This window comes from Cavia porcellus, unplaced genomic scaffold (genome assembly GCF_034190915.1).
Source record: "Cavia porcellus strain 051 isolate PalLab524CR breed Dunkin Hartley unplaced genomic scaffold, mCavPor4.1 scaffold_2, whole genome shotgun sequence".
Taxonomy (NCBI): domain Eukaryota; kingdom Metazoa; phylum Chordata; class Mammalia; order Rodentia; family Caviidae; genus Cavia; species Cavia porcellus.
In genome coordinates, this window is record NW_026947485.1 from 15,831,519 (window position 1) to 15,851,190 (window position 19,672).

A 19,672-nucleotide genomic window follows, 5' to 3' on the forward strand; every position below is an offset into this window, starting at 1 on the left:
AATCCTAAAATTCACATGGAACCAAAAGAGACCCAGAATAACAAAGCAGGTATCACAAGCCTAGATTTGAAGTTATATTACAAAATTACAGTAATAAACACCACTGTACAGGCCTAAAAAATAGATGTGTGGATCAGTGGAACAGAATAAAGGAAGCAGAAACACTATCAAGAACATTCAGCTATTTGATTTTTGACAAAAAGGCCAAAAACATACACTGGAGGAAAGATAATCTCTTTAATGAACAGTACTGGGGAAACTGACTATCCACATGCAGAAGATTAAATCTAGACCCGTATCTCTTACCACGTACTAAACTAAAATCAAAATGGATCAAAGATCTAAATATTAAAAGAGAACCACTTAGTTTGCTGAAAGATAAAATAGGTAAAACTCTTGAAGTCTTGTGTAGGGAAGGATCTTCTGAATACAACCCTGGTTGCACAGGAAACAGCACCACAAATCAACAAGTAGGATCATATGAAATTTAGAACTTTCCCAGCCAATAATGTGAAAAAAAAGGGCTGGAGACATAGCTCAACGGCACATAGCTGGCCTGGCAAGCATGAGATCATGAGTTTGACCCCAATACCAGAAGGGAGGGAGGGAGGGAGGAAGGAAAGAAGGAGGGAAGGAAGGAAGGAAGGAAGAAATAAAAAGACAATTTGCAGAAAATAAAATTTTGCCACCTATTCCTCAGAGAACTATCTAGATTATATAAGAACTCAAAAATATTAGACTCCCCAAAATAAGACACAATTTAAAAAAGAAATGGGTAGACATTTCTCAGAGATACAAGTTGCCAATGAACATATGATGAAATGTTTAACATCATTTACCATTCAAGAAACATAAACTGCTGGACATAGTGGCACATGCCTGTAATCTCAGCACTCAGGAGGCTGATGCAGGAGGGTCACTGCAAATTTAAAACCAGCCTGGGCTACATAGTGAGCTCTAGGCCAGCCTCAACTACATAGTGAAACCTTGTCTCAGAAAGACAAAACAAAACAAAACAAAAAAACCCACAAATTAAAACAACACTGAGATTCTATCTTATGTCAGAAAACAAGGGCTACCATCAAGAAATCAAATACTATCAAATGCTGGCAAGGTTATAGGGAAAAGGGAAGTCATCTACATTGTGGGTGGGAATGTAAATTATGAAAATCAATATGGCAATTCCATAAAAAGGTAAAACCAGAAACTCCATTTGACCAGCTAGTCCCCTTGTAGGTATTTTTGCAAAAGTGTTAAAAATGTATCACAATGATGTACAGATACCTATGTTTATAGAAGCACGATTCATAATAACTAATTCTTGAAAGTCCATCAACATATAGATGGATAATGAAAATGTGGTATTTACACGTAATGAAGTACTAATCTACCATAAAAAGATAAACGAGACATCTGTAGTAAAATTGATACAAGTTGAGACCATAATATTAAGTGAAATAAACAAACTTAAATATCAAATAGTTTCTCTTATATGAGAAGCCTAGGGTATAAAGAGCAAAATCAAAGCTAACAGAGCTGCGAGACATATCTTTTACAGATGGCAAGCGGCTCAAGAGAGGGAGCAAAGTGGGAGGGAAGGAGATGAAAAAAGAATTACAATGGGCTTTGTACACACACCAACTTCCGACAGGAATGTAATCATTATGTACTGCAAATACACTCTAATAAAAAATAAAAACTGTAAAACATCGAAAACACCTCTGCCTCTGTACTGTTCAGTGTGCCATTTTGCACGTTGTAAAATACGCTGTTACCTTTCCACCTCTGGGAGGGCCATTGCTTTTCTCCTGTAAACCAAATTTAAACTATCAATTCACAAATTCCACAAACTCCCACTCCCCAAAATACACAAACATCCCAGCTCTGGACTAAAACCTGCCTCTCTCACGGATCCAAAGTCTTATATAACTGTCCCTGTAGGTGAAGGGAGACCAGACTCCACCCAGTGACAAAATCTACACTAGAAACAAGGCTCACAAACAAACATAAATGAACATAGCACTTGTAGATGCACAGACTCTCACAGCAAGAGAAAAAAGGGACAGCACGTTAAACAATATTAAGAGAAAAACAAAAAGGAACATCTGTATCTGTAGGTGCCCGCAGAATCTTCCAGCAAACTCCAGTGCTCATCCTAATGGGTGAGAGACAGACTCCCCAGTGCTTAGGGATACTGGGCATCTTTTCAGGTACTTATCAGCCACAGGTGTATCTTCCTTAGAGAAGTCTACACAAGTCTTTCTCTCTTTTCACTTGTTCTTCATTATCTGTAGGACTTTTATAGACCTGGACATTAACCTCTTATCATATATATGAAAAATAGGGATCTTTTAAATTCAGTTTTCTATTTCCTAATTTCTCAGTGTTGGCTATATATAATACAAAGCATATTCTGAGTTGATTATCTCATTATTTTTTCTATAAAATTCAAAATATCCCAAAAAAGTATACAATAGAAAATAACCCTCCAGCTACCAAAATTTCAATCCCCACAGATATTTTATCATTTTCCCCAGAAATATCAAATGTATGTGTAAGAAAATGTTTTCTTATGCTTCTCTAAAATAATAGTCTAATTCCTATTATTCTACATCTTTCCTTTTTCAATTAGTGATATACCACAAATACTATTCCATTTCAATATATGTAAACTGCCTTGCTCTTTTTAACAGTTCCTAACTATTCCACGCTGTGTACCACAACTTAATGATCCAGTTCCCTAAGTATAAGCATTTGTTTCCAATTGTACTCAAGAATATGTACTTAAGAATATCCTAGAGTACATATTGTTTCACTAAGTATAAAATGTTTAGGATACATTCTTATACAAGAGTCAAACAATAATGAGTATGTTAAGTTTTGGGAACTATTTTTGTCAGTGAAAAGTACACAAACCTATGTACACTATTAAAAATGGTGATACTGCCCAGTTCCTGATAACCTCAGTGACACAGTTATTTTCAAAATGTTTCTTTGCCAATATGGTTTTTAAGTTCCTAAAGTCTTACTTTGTAATTCTCTTATCATAAATTACCAATGTCTTTCATATCTTTTTCCACCTTTCCATCCAATTATTAAGTCTTTTCCCCTTCCAGGTACTGGATTTTTGTTGGTTGTGTTTTGCTTAGATTTGTTTTGGTGGTTTTTTATTTGTTTGGTTGGTTTTTGTTTGGTTTGGTTTGATTTGCAGATGCTGGAAATCAAACCCAGGGCACTCTACCTGTGAGCTGTATCCATGGGCCTTTATTTTTGAGATAGTTTTTCAGTTACCAGGCTGACCTCTAACTAGCAATCCTCTTGCCACAGCCTCCTGAGTAGCTGGGATTACAGGTATGCACTACTGTAACCAGAGGTCTTTTTTATACATTTATCCAATTTGCCTTTCTCTGATTTCATATAAATTAAAAAATATTTTCCCTAAGATTTGCTTTTTGATAGAATGTTTGTGTTTCTTTTTTGTAACACAGAATCTTTATAAAGTTTTATCGTTCTTTTCTTTAATAGTTTCTCATCATCTATTACTTTCTACCCCACAATCACCTTACTGAAAATACTAATTACCTTACAAGAAATTAGTTTCCCAAGCGGTCTACTTTTTATCATTCCCTCCACTTTCCAACTGATCCTACACACTTGTCAAATTAATCTTCCTAACACTATTACCATGGCTCTGTACTCAAAATCTTTCAATGATTAATTTCCTAATGATTACAGATCATTAGCTGTACACTGTTCATGAACACCTAGGTTAGTATTTAGGTTATCTACTGTCTAACCTCAATTTGTATTTCCATAGTACCCTACTATAGCCAGACACTTTATTCACTGATTCTAAAATTTAAGAAGAAAGACATTCCACTATATCTCTGTTCAAACCAAATAACTTACTATTTAGTTCAAGTTGATCTCTCTGATGTCTTCTAGTCACCCTGACTGAACGAATGTCTAGTGAGTGAGGGCCTACATCACACAAAAGTAGAAAACTGAATAAATCCAGTGAATTTTGTGCTACAGGAATATACAAGGTGAATAGATAGAAGCCTCTAAACTTTCCAACTGCTTCTGAAAAATGAGCTTTGAACTAGATTCAAAAATTAAAGGTTAAAGTAAACAAGAATTTATTGCCCACAAGTTAGTCTAAACAAATAGTCTAACGTATGGAGTGCTGATGAAGTAAAAGATAAAGAAAAGAGGCGAGAAAGCTCACGTGAGAGAGGGTCTTTTAGATTAATTTAAGCATGTGTTTACCTTAACCTGAAGACAACCTAAAGCTGCAGAACAGGTTAAACAGAAGTAGCTCCTCACAGAGGAATTTTATAAAGATCACGGCTGCAACCTTCAGCACAGGCAGCACTTAAATGTCCAGATTTGAAACTGATTCAAATATCAAATATAATCTTATTTACCCACTTAATTTAACCTTTGTGGAATAGAAAGCTACTTTTTTGTTGTCTTTAAACAGTTATTTTCTACACTCAACTTTAAACAAACAGACCAAGTACAGGAGTATCGGTGACACAAAATCATATTTGATACTCTTATCATCATAAAATCCTTTTGCTATTCACAATAATTTCACATTTTTCCACTTCATGTAAAACAAACTGTTACATCTGTTTTTTACATTGCTTTTAAGACCTAGTACTAAATGTCTATGAATATTTCATGAAATATTAGGGTTCCACTAAATTTTCCCACATTTAGCCTGAGTGGTTTGAACCAAGTACAGGGATGGAGTATTATGTACCTCATAATACCTCATGAGTCTCTAAACTGTCATTATCTGTGGCTGCTCCAAAGAAATATGTTCCAAAGATGTACATCCTGTGAAAAGCTGCTCAACTGCACAGACTGCTTGCTAAATTTTCTTCTCCCCATTCTGAATAAATCAGATAACACATAATAGTCTGTCTTATTTGCTGGTGACAATTCTTTTTAATTCCTCATGTATACCTTCGGTATTAATAGTTCAGATATTCTTACATACTCTTTATGGGATAGTCCACCATTCTATCATTGCCCATATGATACATTTTGAAATTAAAAACGTAACACAAAAGTTGAGAATGCAGTATAAAACAAAATACAATTGAAATACAAAAGGCGAGAATGTAATATAATAAAGATCTCAATGGCATTACCAAGAGATAACACATTTATCTGAAACAAGCCATTCTATGCATCCTTAAACTGAAAGTGTAAAGTTTTCTGTAACTTAATATATTAACTCTGTAACCATGCTTTAAGTACTGTAAACTAAAGGAACATTGAGCTGAAACTAGTTATATTTACTATATTACCAGCTTGGAAATTCACCTTCATGATGCTCCTTTTTTTCCCAGGATCTTCCTACCCAACTCTGCCTTGCCCTAGTAGCTTTAACCACATTGACTGGTCATGAGAGCTTTAGAATCTAGGCTTTTCTTTCCATAAGTAGAAAATAATGTGTTTCTGATTCTGTACAGAATGCAACAATGTAATTCATGCTTTTGCAAAGAGAACTAGCATCTCAAGGTGAAGGTAGGTAATAAATATGATTAGAAACAACCATACAAGCAGAACATTCCAAAGTGTACACACCGTTCATAACAAGACACAAGCAGATTTAATCAGAGACAATTACAATTTTAAAAAGTCATTCTTCTCCTCAGATACCGCTAATTAACCATTTTTTCTGCTGTAGTCTCATTAGTCCCAAATCATCATTTTCCTTTCTTACTTGGATTTTAAAAAATAAATAAAATATAAGTTGTAAAAGTGAAGACAGTAAACATGATTCATTAGTCAATTAATTGCGTACTCTGGCAGGGGGCAAGGATCTTGCTAAGTTGCCCAGGCTAGCCTTGATCTTGTGATCCTCCTGCCTCCACCTCCCAAGCAGCTGGAACAGCTGGCATTAACACTGGCCTTTTTTTTTTTTCCCTTCTTGTGTACTAGGGATTGAACTTAGGGCCATGACCTATTTGTGCTCGTTGTTATGGTTTAGATCTAATATGTCCTCCCCAAAGTCTCATGTTCTTGGAAAGTGACTGGATCTTAAACACGCTGTACTCATCAGTGGATTCATACACTGACGCATTCATCAGCTGCATGTGCTACTAGGAGCTAGCGTACAGGTGGGTCACCGCAGGTGCGACCTGGAAAGGTACACTCTTATATTCTTATCTCAGGCTCTTTCCTTCTCTCTCTGCCTCCCAGCTACCTACAGGTAAGCAGCTGTCCTCTACCACACCTGTCTGATCGGGAGCCAGCCAACCAGCAACTGAACCTTTTGAAAACCTGAGCTGAAAATAAACTTCCCCTCCTTTGAGTTTGGGGTATTTTGTCTCAGCAACAGGAAAGTGAATAACATACTACTCAAGCACTCCATCTAACCCTCACATTTCTTCATAATCTAAAATTATTCACATAGGGTTCTTTTGTTGTTTTTGGAGTGGTGGAGACAGGGGCTTCACTAACCTTTCCAGGTCTGTCCGAATCGCAAACCTCTGGCCTCAGGCTCCAGAGTAGCTGAGACTGCAGCCATGTACCACCGTGCCCCACTCTCACAGTCCCCCTATCATCTGCGGAGACACTCCTACTCATGTTCACATAGCTGGTCGCAAAGGCAGCACTTGAATAAGGGCTTTTATAGCTCAGTTCCTCTTCCTTTTAACAACAAAACTCCACTTTAATATTCAGAAATTCATGAAGGTTTTAACTGAATATTCAGAATATTAACATCATACAATAATATACACCAGATTTTTACAAAACATTAATCTTTCTAATACACTGTTCAATTTACACACCTCTTACACATGAGAAACATAAAAAACACAACCTCATTCCTTCAAAATGTGCTTCAAGCCATCTTTAGTTACATAATATTACATAACAGTTACATTCAGTTATATGCTATTTAACAAACTAAATAATAACTGTTTATTTGAATCTGACACTAAAACTCTTATTAAAGAAACTACTGAACAAATAAGCTCCTGAAAAACAGCCAGATACTTTGTAGATAATCTGTTGCATCAAGTAATCTGAAGCTAAAGGTGAACAGGCTGAAGGTCAATGATTCCAAACCTATGACATTATGAAAAAGGCAAAAGTAAAGACAATAAACGGATCACAAGTTTCCAGGAGTCAACAGAAAGGAATGAAGAGACAGAATCCAGGATTTTTTAGAGCAATGAAAATACTACAATAGGGTTGAGAATATAACTCAGTGGCAAAAGCATCTGCCTGGCAAACACAAGGTACCAAGTTTGATTCCCGATTCCAAAACAAAAGGAAAATACTATGATATTGATTATTGGTACATATTTATTGTACATTTGTCCAAAACCACGTCAAGAGTAAATCTTAATGGAAACTATGTTCTCTGCAAGATAATGTGGTGCCAATCTAGTCACACTAATTGTAACACACGTACTACCCTGATGGAATGTGTTGATAGAATTCATGTATGAAGGCAGGGAGTTTATAGGAAAACTCTGGATCTTCCACTCAACTTTGCTGTGAACCTAAAACAGCCCAAAATAATAAATAAAGTCTATTCTTTTTAATTAAGAAAAAATATCTGTGGCAACTCTAATCTTTTCCTAATAACTTTGACTTCATAGGTTGTCTATCACCACTCTGCAGAGAATACCTTGGCCGCCAGCCCTCCCCTCAGAGCAGCTCTTCCCCACACACCCACCACTCCATGTGATGTCTCCCCTGCACCATTCCAGTCTGCTCACGCTGAGCAGCCAGAACAGACTAAGTCCACAGACAGGAAGGGAGGCAGGGTCAGAGAAGAGATGGAGAAGGCAGGTAGTGGCTAAGGAAGCAAGGGACTCCTGAAGGAGGAAACGAGGAAGGAAACCCACAGGACAGAGTAAACAGATGAAAAGAATCTCAAATTGCTGTGAATTGGTTTATTGGGCCACATAATGGGAAAACATATGAAATAAATTCATCCTAAAATATAAAACATGCTGGCATTACAAACATTTCCCTTCTTCAAAAATTGTCTTTGCTGTACACAGTTCCAAAACTAGAACTGGATACTGTGTTTATAATATATCCTCAAGCTACAAAGCAAGATGATTTTTCAAAAGATGACTGTACCTGCTACATTTTTCAAAAGAAAGACATAAAATGTACACATCAAAGTGCCATTACAAAGACCTACCACAAAATAAATTTTTGAAGAAAATTGCAAAGATTAAATTTTTATGATTTATTATGTGGAAGAAAGTTGTACACTTTTATCTTCTGGATATTCTAACTCTAAGAGGTCAAAAATCACACTGAGTTACCAAATGGACAGAAGGAATTCAAACAAATCTTGAAAGCCAAAAGAATGACTATTGAGGGTATATAATTCAGTTTATTTGCTTACTTTGGTCAACACTGAGGAAACCACTCTCCAGTTAAAATAAGCTGCAATACCAGAAGGTATTGTAAGGTATGATATAATGTATAATATCAAAATCTATAATACCAAAATTCCATGATTACATCACTGACACTAAAATAAAAGGCTTCCCACAGTACACAGACACAGCATATGTCCTGCATATTTATGGACACAATGGGACCTACAATATTATTAAATTTGCATGGCTCCGGGCTGGGGATTTAGCTCAGCGGCATAAGCACCTGCCTTTCAAGCAGGCGGTCGTGAGTTCAATCCCTGGTACCGATAAAAATGAAAAAGACAAAAAAAAAAAAAAATTAAATTTGCATGGCTCCACAATTTTCAGTGGAGTTTTTACTGATCTCTTGGAATTCTGCCATTTTTAGTGTCTTAAAAATAACACATTTATGGCCATTTAATAGCAAACAATTACACTGACACTGAACATACACATGGGGGAGTACTAGAGAATACCCAGGATCTGGCAGATGCTAGGGAATGTGTTCTACCACTGAGTTACAAATCTAGCAGCTGAGAATGGTTACACGTCATACTCTTCACATAAACACATCTGTGTGATTTTAAATAGTAAGAATACATCAAGCTAAAAATGCGCAACTGCTGATTACTTACTGAAGGGTCTGCTTTTGTGCTTTGGGTCTTTAGCTTTTTACCATGTACAAACAGTAAAATATGTCATCAAGGCACTCATTATGATCAAATATTAACCCCAAGCCCATAAAACAATTACTATCTCGCACAACAACATAGCCAGTTCTCAGCCTTTCTACTCCAAAAAGTCAACCAAATAGTTCATTCTTCTAACAGTATCTCTATATAAAGTTCTTTAAAACAATTCACCTCTTGTGACTTGCACAACTCTGCAAGATAGGTAGGACAGGTACACTACTATCACATTTTCCAAACAAGGATAGGCTTAGAGAAAAACAAGTAACTTAGGTCCCATAGCTGATAGAAGGAAATGCAACAAGTTAACCTACACTTCTTTTTCGTCAAAATCCCATCTAAGCAAACAATGCAATCTACCTGGAGTCTCTGCCCTGACTACCATTAGAGCTCTTGGGAGGTTTTGAAAAGTATTGGTGCCTGGACCTCATCCCCTAGGTACTGTATTTAATGGCTCTTGTCTGTTTTAGCTACAACAAACCAGTGGTGATAAATTCACAAAACATTTACGTCACAAGAAGAAAAAACACTGATGTCTGTATGTAAGCCAAAATACCTTTATTCCCTAAGAACTCATTCAAAGACAAGCATAATAAGCCAAGTAAAATAATAAGAGGAAATTTTAAAATAACTTTAAAAAGCAAAACACTTCTTGGTGTTATCGTGAAAGCCACTAAGGAATATGTGATTCCTTTGATTTTACTCTCTGAACTTCACACCATACTTCAAGCTGCAGTTCAAACATCGCCTCTCTACGAAACCTTCAGGAATACAACAAAATAAAGACGTCCATTTTTACATTCATCTTACTTTACACTGTGCCTCTGTAACAGATCAAGGCCTTTACTGACAGCCATTTCTCTCACTGCCCTGAGGGGCCCCTAAGGGCAGACACCTATCTTAGGCACTTTTCCCATCTTATGTATCTTTATATCCAGAATCCCAAACACAGCAAATATTAGTGTCAGCTAAACTGGATGATTTTTTTTCTACATTTGTTATGGTTACTTCCCCCTTAGTCTCTTAGTAGATACTATGATGAAATTTTCAACTTTTAACAAAGAAACACTTTCTCTACCTACAATTGGATCATGTACCCTAGAAGGCCAGGTATGGTGGGAGAAGGGCAACAGTAGAACTCTGGGCCAGGAAAGAGTTGCATGAAGAAGACATTTAAGGTGAGGATCAGATATGGATTAAAAAGCAGGGAGGAAATAAGCAAACAGAAAATTTGATCACAAGAAATGTGATAATCAGGAATATGGGAAAATGTGTTAACAGAATCTTTGTTTCTTTAGCAACCCTTCCTCTTAGCAATATCTCTCCTTCTTTAAATAAATTTTTTTTAAAAAGGTCTGCATAAGTGGTCATTCTTTCTCATTCTTGAGCACACTTTAGAAGCCAAATATTAGAAATTCCTGGACAATCTTTAGATACAACCCAACTAGAATCTGGGTTATATACCCAAAAAGACTGCTCAGCTGTATGATAATCCTATTTTTAAGTTCAAGAACTCCACACTCTTCCGATAACAGCTCTATCCATCTACATTTCCACCAACAGTGCTCTAGGGTTCCCCCTTCTCCAGCACAACACTGACTACCTCTGCCTCTTGATAGTATCCATCCTAAAGGTTATGAAGATATGGAAACAATATAAGAATCATGGACAGAGGAACTAATAAAGAAACTATGGCATAAACAGACAATGAAATATTATTCAGTCTTTTAAAACAAGAAAGATAGATCCTGCCATTCACCAATCAGCCCTTTTTTCTTCTTTTCCTATATATTTCCTCTAACACTTTTATCCTTCTTATCCCTTCAACTGCTCTTCACTCAGAACTCAGAAACCTGTAGCCTCTGCAATCCCGTGATGTTCCAGGGTGCACATGCAGATGTCTTCTTGGCACCTCCAATGAACCAGTACACAATGGACCAGGACAGTTAAACACATGTCCAAAGCCGAACTCTTCTTCCCCTTCTCACTATCCAGAAACCTACTAAGTATTTTAGCATCCTTATTCTTCCCACGTGCTTTACATTCAGACAGTCACAAAACCAGTTAATTCTCTCTAGACATTCTGATTTCCCCATGCTCACAACATCTGTTGTCTGACTTTTTAATCGCAGTCCATACTAATGCACTGTCCTCAATGATCTCCAGTCTCACAAGTCCCCACCTACCACCCACCTCCACCCCCACAGTGATCCTACACTATCCTTCAGCGATTCACTAGCACACATGGGTAGGAAGCGTACCCTGAATTAATCACCTAGCTTCATTTGCTTTCACTTTTGACCTGCCCCGGCTCACAAGCTAGTATGACCGACCTACACACTGTTCTCACAGAGCCACAAAATCACCTGCGCTCTTAGCTCCCTTGGAAATGATTTCTGCTGCTTATCCAGCTGCCCATTCCCCTCAGCTTTCAAGTCTCGGCTCAAACACAACCAGCACTAAAACCCTCCCCTGGCATTTCCATCAGGGATCAAGAGCACTTGCTAGGTTTCCATTACACTTAAGTCTACCTCCATTATAGCAAATGACAGACTATATTTAAACTGTTTATAAATGTCCATGGTCCTACTACACTATAAGCTCCTTGGTAACACATAATGACTTTTTACCTTTATATCCTCAGCACTATTACAATATGTAGTTTTTAAAAGTGGGTGAGAGTTAATGACTGAACTATAAGCCAACAAAAAGGGCAGGAAAATCAAGAACACAGGGGAAAATCAATCTTAAGAAAATGACAAACACCTATTGTTATGCCTTACTCAGAATAATGTAGAATGTACAGTTATTCAGATATTATCAAACTGACAAAGTTGTATTAAACTAACCAAGAAATAAGGAGTTAAGAGTTCCCAGTAGAACAGCTGTCAAAAGATCGACAGCCAGCCAGAGAAAAAGATGGTTTTAAAGATGGTGTTTTCTGGAAGCCAAGCAGTTCATCAAGCTAAGTCCACAGGCTGAGCAAATGTCCATGCACTTCTCTCTGCTCACCAGTACTCTCCCTTGTCATGATGCTGCATACCCTTTCCCCTCCACTAGAGCATGGTCAATGCGTTTGTCTAGATGTAAAACAGGAGGGTGCTTTTTCCTGTAGCCAAGAAGGACCGAGAGGGGAAAAATATCAAACTGCTACTTACTAAGGACCTATTTTGTGACAGACAGTTTGCTACTTTACAATCACTGACTCTCACAGTAACTACAAGCATCCTGTTTTACAGATGAGAAATTGTGACCATGGTCACAATAACTAAGCAATGACAGGGCCCACCCCAAATTCAAGACTGACAGCTTCCAGGGCTTTTCTACAGTAATGACATTCTAAGAAATGACAGCAGCCCTGTCATTACCTCAAAATAAAAAGGGATGTGATCTAACCATTTAAGGACAGCTGCAGGAATACAATTTCCTGCAACAATTACTATTTGGATCAGTTAGAGTAACCATTACTACTAATAACATAATGGGCACACAATGAGTTTTAAAAATGCTGATGCTCTGACAAGGCAATCTAAATGGCATTACTGTATTCCTATAAATTAACATTACAAACAATAATGGACTTGAAAATGAACTTTTGGAAAAAAGGTTTTTTTTATCAGGCTTTTGTGTATTTTTTGCTTCTAAAAAACCTCAATGTAAAAATTACCAAGGATATAAACTATTTTGCCCTTTTAACTTATAAGAACAATGACAGTAGGAGACACCTGTGGGAAATCTGCTTCTCTGACCAGGTGCTCATTTTCAGTGTTCTGGCATTTGAATAAAACATCATACTAAGCCCTATAGACCAGAGCTTGTAACAGAAATGCCATAAACTACAGCAGTGCAGCTGATACACCTATAATCTACTGACAAAATGTACTTCCTAGCAGAGTGAAACCAGATGTCTGGTGTGAAATCAGATGTCTGTCTTGTCTTTCTCAGCTTCCAGAGCAGTTTTAGATACACTAAATACACAGCTTAGCTGTATATTAAACCCACAACTAGGCAAAACCATGACAGTTTGGACATAAAGCATCAGCATTTTTATTGTAATCCTTATAAACCAAAGACATTACTGAAATAGAAAGCCCAACTTTTAAGCACCCACTAAATGCAGGATTATGTCTCTCTCACTTTGATGACAGTGCCAGAGCTTTTTAAACACATTATGGAAACTCTTTCCCTTCATTTTTCAAGCTGACATTCTTTAACCAGGGCTGTAGAACGATCTGATAAGGGTAAATTGAGCTGCACCTGATATCAGTCCTTGTCCCAAAAATGTCAGGATCAGATATAGCAAGTGACCTACTGTGGAAATATATATATATTTAGGAGGCTTAGCACCTACAGGAAAGTATTAAGATTGCTTTCTACTATCGAAAGGAAGATCACAAGAACATAATGGGCAATAAGGCAGAGAAACAAGGAGGGAAATTAACATGTCACACACCACTTTTTAAGTGTTTCTGTGTATCCATCGTTTAGTTTGACAGATGATAAATGAAGCAGCAAATAAGTTTTAGATGGATCCAAAGTAGTACAGTTACTAAAACAATGGCTAGCATTCAAAAACACTATAGGAGCTGCGAGTATAGCTCAAAGGTAGAACCCTCATCTAGTATACATAAGGTTGGATACTTGGTCTCCAGTGTGAGCAAAAATCAACACAAGGGTATAAAAAGCATTCTCCTTCTATGTGAGGATTTGAAATATGGTAAGGCATGGTGGTAAATAGCCAAAACGTTGAAGGGAAAAAATTTACAGTTTTACAAAGTATCTGAAACATACATGTACCTTATATTTTATAGATGTTATATAATACACATTATATATGTTCTATATATATGAACCAACCATGCTAATAGATGACTAAACTGTATGTGTGGTTAACATATGCTAAGCTGTATGTATGGTTAACATTTATATGTGTAATATAAATTGTGTATTTATATTATGTATGCATATACATAATAAAGCTAAAAAATACCATGTTAACAATGATCATCTCAAGGTGATGACTTTTATATTCTTATATTCCTGCAATATTTAATTCTAAACTTTGTTGTGACCTTATAACCAGAAAAAGACAAAAGAACTTTTGTCACTTGATAAACAAAGCAGGGGCTGGGGATTTAGCTCAGCAGCATTAGCGCCTGCCTTGGAAGTGCATGGTTGAGTTTGATCCCCAGTACTGATAAAAAAAAAAAAAGCAAATTCTAATAAAGCTAAAGGCAGAGAAACCCAAGAAAGTTAGGAGTCTCCCTATTTATTTTCCTAACTAAAGTTAATAGTCTCCCTCAGGATTTATATCCTCCCAGTGTTTTACAATATTAGGCCTTATTGAACAATTCAAAAACCTATCTTCATATAATTATTGTAGTTGTACAAAATATTTATTACACTGGAAAATGACTATAACACTATTCATTATAAGATACAAATTGCCATGGTCAGTCATCCTTGAAAGTTTATTACTTGCTGTATTAGAAAGGCAGAATAATGATACTATTTTTCTGCAACATTCTGCAGATTACAAATCATTAAGACCAGTAGTATAGAGAAGTTCTTGTCCATTTACACGTAAGTATGCAGGAAATCCACAGGAAACTGGTGAAAGGCCTGTCCGGAAACGGCCATCTCCATAGTCTCATCTTTTCACCATTCTCCTTTAACAAATGTGTTCACCACACGGTAAGAAAGACATAACACGTATCTTCTCACGTATCTTCTCTATCAATACATGAAGCTATCGTTAGTAAAGTACCTGCTGATTTCTCATAAATTATGTGGTCACTTGTGTGTACACAAGTAAGGCAGCCTCACAAGCAGCCAATGTCAAGATGGTCACAGAGAGTAATTCGGGTGTCAGCATCTATGAACGTGGTTTACTATACTCTTGAGTGTAGCTAATTTTAATCTACAATGTTTATTTAAATGTGACATACATGATGCTACGGGAGCCCCAGACTTGAGAGGAGCTGTGTTTCACTTCACCATTTAAGGGATGAGGAAGCAGTGTATTGGAGAAGTGTTGGACAAATCCCAGAGAAAAACCAATGAAAGTGACCACACTGAAAATCCCAGGAAACTTCACAGGACTTCAGTATACTGTTTAGCAACTTCTCACAAGTGAACAGAATGCTTGTGCAGGACACCAATACGTAAGCCAAGAGAAAAATGCTCAGCTTGATAACTCCTCTCCTCACTCAAATTTCCTCCTTTAGAATCCTGAAAGAAGATACCAAAAGAACTTCAACACCTGTAACCCTGTTGCGATATTAACGTTTTCAGGTGCTAAACTATTACTTTTTAGTAGTAAAATCTGAAGTATCCTGGAGGAGCTCCTGGGAATTATCAAGCAGGATCCTGATTCCTTAATACCTCCAGTCTAAGGATTACCCAAAGCTAGTTAATAAACTATGAGGCCGAGACAGGCAACTGCAGGACCACGGATTGGAGCTCAAGAGGTGAAAGGACATCAGTTTCCGGTACGATCAAAGGACTAAAACGGATCTATGCTCCAGTTGTGAAGCTTCCCACCAGCCCCCGAACTGTAAATCCGAAGTCTCGGGCCAGGTGAGCTGGGAACGTGGGTCTTCGGTTCCTGGCGAGCAGCAGACTTTGCACCCGAGGTCCAGGGGCGGTTCGGGGTCGGGGTCGCCCCGCCGGCCTCGCGAGCCCGCGCCCTGTCAGGAGAAAGTCCCAGCGCCTGCGCCCCTGCGCCGCCCTTACTCACCCTTTCTCCCGCTCCTCCTCGGCGAGAAGGGCTAAGTGGTTATTTTGTGCCCTCACCCAATGTGGCCAAAACCCTAAAAGTGGAAGAAAGACAAACAACACAGGCTGACAGGTGCTTTAAAATCCAGCGGACCGCCCCAGGCGCTCCCGCCCGCCGTCCCGGCTGCCCCACAGCGCCCCCCACGTCCTCAGGGGACGTCGACCCCGGCCCGGCGCGACAGCCAGAGGAGGCGACGGCGGCCGCGCGGCCCCTGAGAGGTGCACACGCACATGGCGTCCCCGCGTCCCCGGTGACGCCCACCCTGAAGGCCGCCCGGAAAGGCCTCAGCCCGGACACCTTCCGCGCGCACGGCGACCGGCCGCCGCCTCAGCAGACCGGCACCCCGCGCCCTCCACCCACCGCGGCGCCCGACCGCCCGCCCTCCGCACCCGCTGCGCAGCTCGGCCGAGGGAAGTCCCCGCCGCAGGCCACGCCCCTCCGGCGGCAAATCCCGCCCCCTCCACGCCCCTAGCGCGCCTTGGCGCGAAGCCCCGCCCCTGGGCCGCGGACTGGGTTGGACGCAAAACGGGGCGTGGATCTGTAGTGGATCCCGAGCAGCGCTCATCCAGTGAGCAGTTACCTATAAGAGAAGCGCTTGCTTTAAAATCAGCACCACACTGATGGCGCCCAGGGCACAGACCTGAAAATCTAGGAAGCTATTGTCAGGAAACTGAGACCCTATCGTGACTTGAGGCCTGTGAAAGTGCCAAAGCGTATTTCTAGTCTCTGCTGACTCTTCATTGCATTTTTCATAGGATCTGCACACAGGAACAGGATTTCCACTGTGCTGCCTTTAGGCAAGCCAAAAGGAATAAGCCAGAGCAAGGGGCTTACAGGGGAGAAAATATAATTTTAGACTCAAGCTTTTGCCCTCGAATTGTAGAAATTGTTTTGTTTTGTTTTGTTTTGTTTTGTTTTGTTTTGTTTTGTTTTGTTTTGTGGCAGAGTCTCGCTGTGTAGCCCAGACTGGCTTGAAACACGGGTGATCCTCCTGCCTCAGCCTTCCAAGTGCTGGGATTACAGGAATGTGTCACCACCCAGGCCTGTAGAAACTTTTAACTGGGTTTTTATTGCAACCTACAAAAAGAATACAATTAAGAACTGAACAAACACAATAATTTTCCTCCATTTTTACCCCTCATTTAATCATACATTTAATTCTGTCTTTATTCTTCTGGATACTACCAAACTGTTATTTTCTAAGCACTAAGCACTAATACTAGATATTTTGGCGTTCGGCATTCAAGGTTTAAAATTCTACTCAGAGACTCAAATGGCCTTATAACTATAAATGTGAGCCAAATAAAACCTCTCCTTTAAATTGTAGGTGTCAGGTAGCGTGTCTAACAATGGGAAAGTTGATTAATGTAGAAATTGGTACAAAAAGAGGTCGTGTGGTTTAGAAGCTTTAGATGATGTGTTACTCCCTTGTGTATTAGAAGAGAACTCTATTTTGCATCAATGTCATCAGGAAAAAATGAATCTTATATTCCTTACTGAGGTACAAACTTAAATTATAATTAGACATCATATCTAACATTCAAAGTAATATTTAAACAAAGTTAACTTGAAATAATTAGGCCTACAAATTCTATACATATATATATATATTCTTCACATATATCTATATCCACATACTTAAGTAGTAAGTGGATAATATAGTAAGTAGTAAGTGGATAGTGTAAGATAGAATAGCAGTTTTCAAGATTTTTGACTCTCAAAATCTCTTTACAATCTTAAGAAAATAAACTTTCATTTGTGTGAGCTCAATATACTCATTTACTCTCATGTTAAAATTTTTTTTTAAATCTTTAAATATATATTTATTCATTTTTTAAAATAATAAATCCATTGTTGTAAAGATCATTTTATGTTTAAATACTGAGTCAAAGATACCCAGCTTTTCCAGGAGAATCAATAGCACACCACCTTCTGTTCCAGGTCTCCTTATATGCTATTGGCTGCAATCCTCAGGTGGACCTTCCACACCTAGCACCACGTTGATTCAGTTCAGCTGGTTATTATGCGCTGACAGTTAGTTAATCCACCACAATGAGAAAAACCACCATTTTTTAACTTTTACTTTTAAAAATCTCTTAATTATCCCACTTAAGAGAGACATAGAGATTCTCATATTCTACTTCTACATTCAGTCTGTTTTGATATGTTGTTACAGTGCTTTGGTTTATATCTAGATGTCCACCCCAAAGGCTCATGCACTCATAGGTCAGGCTTTGGGGAGGTGACTGGATCGTGGGTGTGTGATGCTGAATCAGGAGTGTGTGGTACTAGATTAGTCCACTGATGGGTTTATAGCTGGAAGTGATGTTGAAAGGTGAAACCTGGTCGGAAGAGGTGGGTTACTGTGGACGTGGAGGGTATATAGCCCTCATCCTGCCCTGATCCTTTCTGCTGCCTCCTGCCTGCCCTGCTATGGACTGTTTCATCTCTGCTATTCGCCTGATGCTGCCTTGCCTTGGAGCCAGCTAGACTGAAACCCTACAAACTATGAGATAACATAAACCTTTCTTTTGACCGGCGCAGCCCCAATGAAACAGGAGACAGGAGATGCTTTTGTGGACAACAGTTAACTGCTGCTTTATTCACACGGGCTCTGGTTTATATATTTGGCCGTGACCAATCACAGGCTGCCATGAGGAAGCAGGGCGGGAATGGGACGCAGGCTCCGGCTACTATATCCAGCTGTGGCCAATCAGGAGTTGCCACAGAGTACGAGTGAGCACAAAGTGCGCACGGGTTGGCTAATTTAAAGAGGGACGTAGCGCATTGCGGAAGCTGGCATGGTCCTTAGTCCCGGGTGGGGTATGGTATGTTGAGCGCCTGCGCCCAACATTCTTTAACTTACGAATATCAGTTTTTTGTCTTAGCAATGAGAAAGTAATTAAGACTTATAGTTAAGGTATTATGAAGGTCCTCAAATTCATAGGTTAAAAAGGGAGAACCTTGAAAAGTTCCTGAAAGAGTCTCAGTAACCCCTAGCAATCTTGGCCATCACATTGAGAATATCATTTTGCATTTCATGTGTTTGAATGTGTCATGCATTGCCACACAGGAGTCTGCAAACACCTGAAATTATAACCCTTCACTTATTCCAAGCTAAAGTCTGACAGTACATATCAATCACATTTCTAAAAGTTTTTCAAAGCTTTTATTTAGCAACTGTGAGGAAATTGATATTCTTATTTGAATTAATTTGAAAACATTTGAGATTTCATTTATATTCTTTGTTTTGAAATTTTGGAAAAATCTTGAATATGAATTGTGTCTTCTGGAAAAATGAAACACTGTAGTTATTAACACAATTTCAACTATACTTAAAACCAATGGTGTGCATCATCTTTTATATAAATAATTTTGGAATGAATTTAAAGTAAAAACCAAGCAATTTTGGCTTTATTACCTTAATAAATACTAGATTCTAAAATTACCACATTAGAAAAAAATTTTAGGTTTATAAGTTCTTACTTTTGCTACAAATAAAATAATGTGCCACCTTGTTTGGGGTTTTTAAATACTAGTTTTATAGCTTTCCAGAGTAATGTGTAATCTTAGGCCTGGGTAAGATATATACAAGATGAGCATGTGCGGCAAAATAAGGAATCTATTTGCAACAAATAAATATGTCAAAGAGATACAGACCCTGACATCAAGAGCCTCTCTTGCCCAAAGGAAGTATAATTTAAGCATTTTTTAAAAAATACATGCACTTGTTTGAAAAATGAACATATAAAAAAAAAAGAAAGAAAAATGAACATATAAAAATCCATGATTTC

At 38.3% G+C, this 19,672-nt stretch overlaps 1 protein-coding gene across 2 annotated transcripts in view; it reads right to left on the bottom strand.

Annotated features, from left to right (window-relative positions):
• Immp2l (inner mitochondrial membrane peptidase subunit 2) overlaps positions 1-16,326 on the bottom strand; it is an 878,014-nt gene extending 861,688 nt beyond the window's left edge. The window contains exons 1-2 of one of the 2 annotated variants that reach the window (XM_063238755.1): positions 16,268-16,326; positions 15,840-15,912 (exon numbers count right to left, since the gene is read on the bottom strand). The gene's annotated coding sequence lies outside the window, so the exon portion shown is untranslated. Of the gene's footprint in view, positions 1-15,839; positions 15,913-16,139; positions 16,199-16,267 lie in introns of those variants that run through there. The other variant, XM_063238753.1, reaches the window with a different exon arrangement.
• Between the last annotated feature and the right edge of the window lie 3,346 nt (positions 16,327-19,672).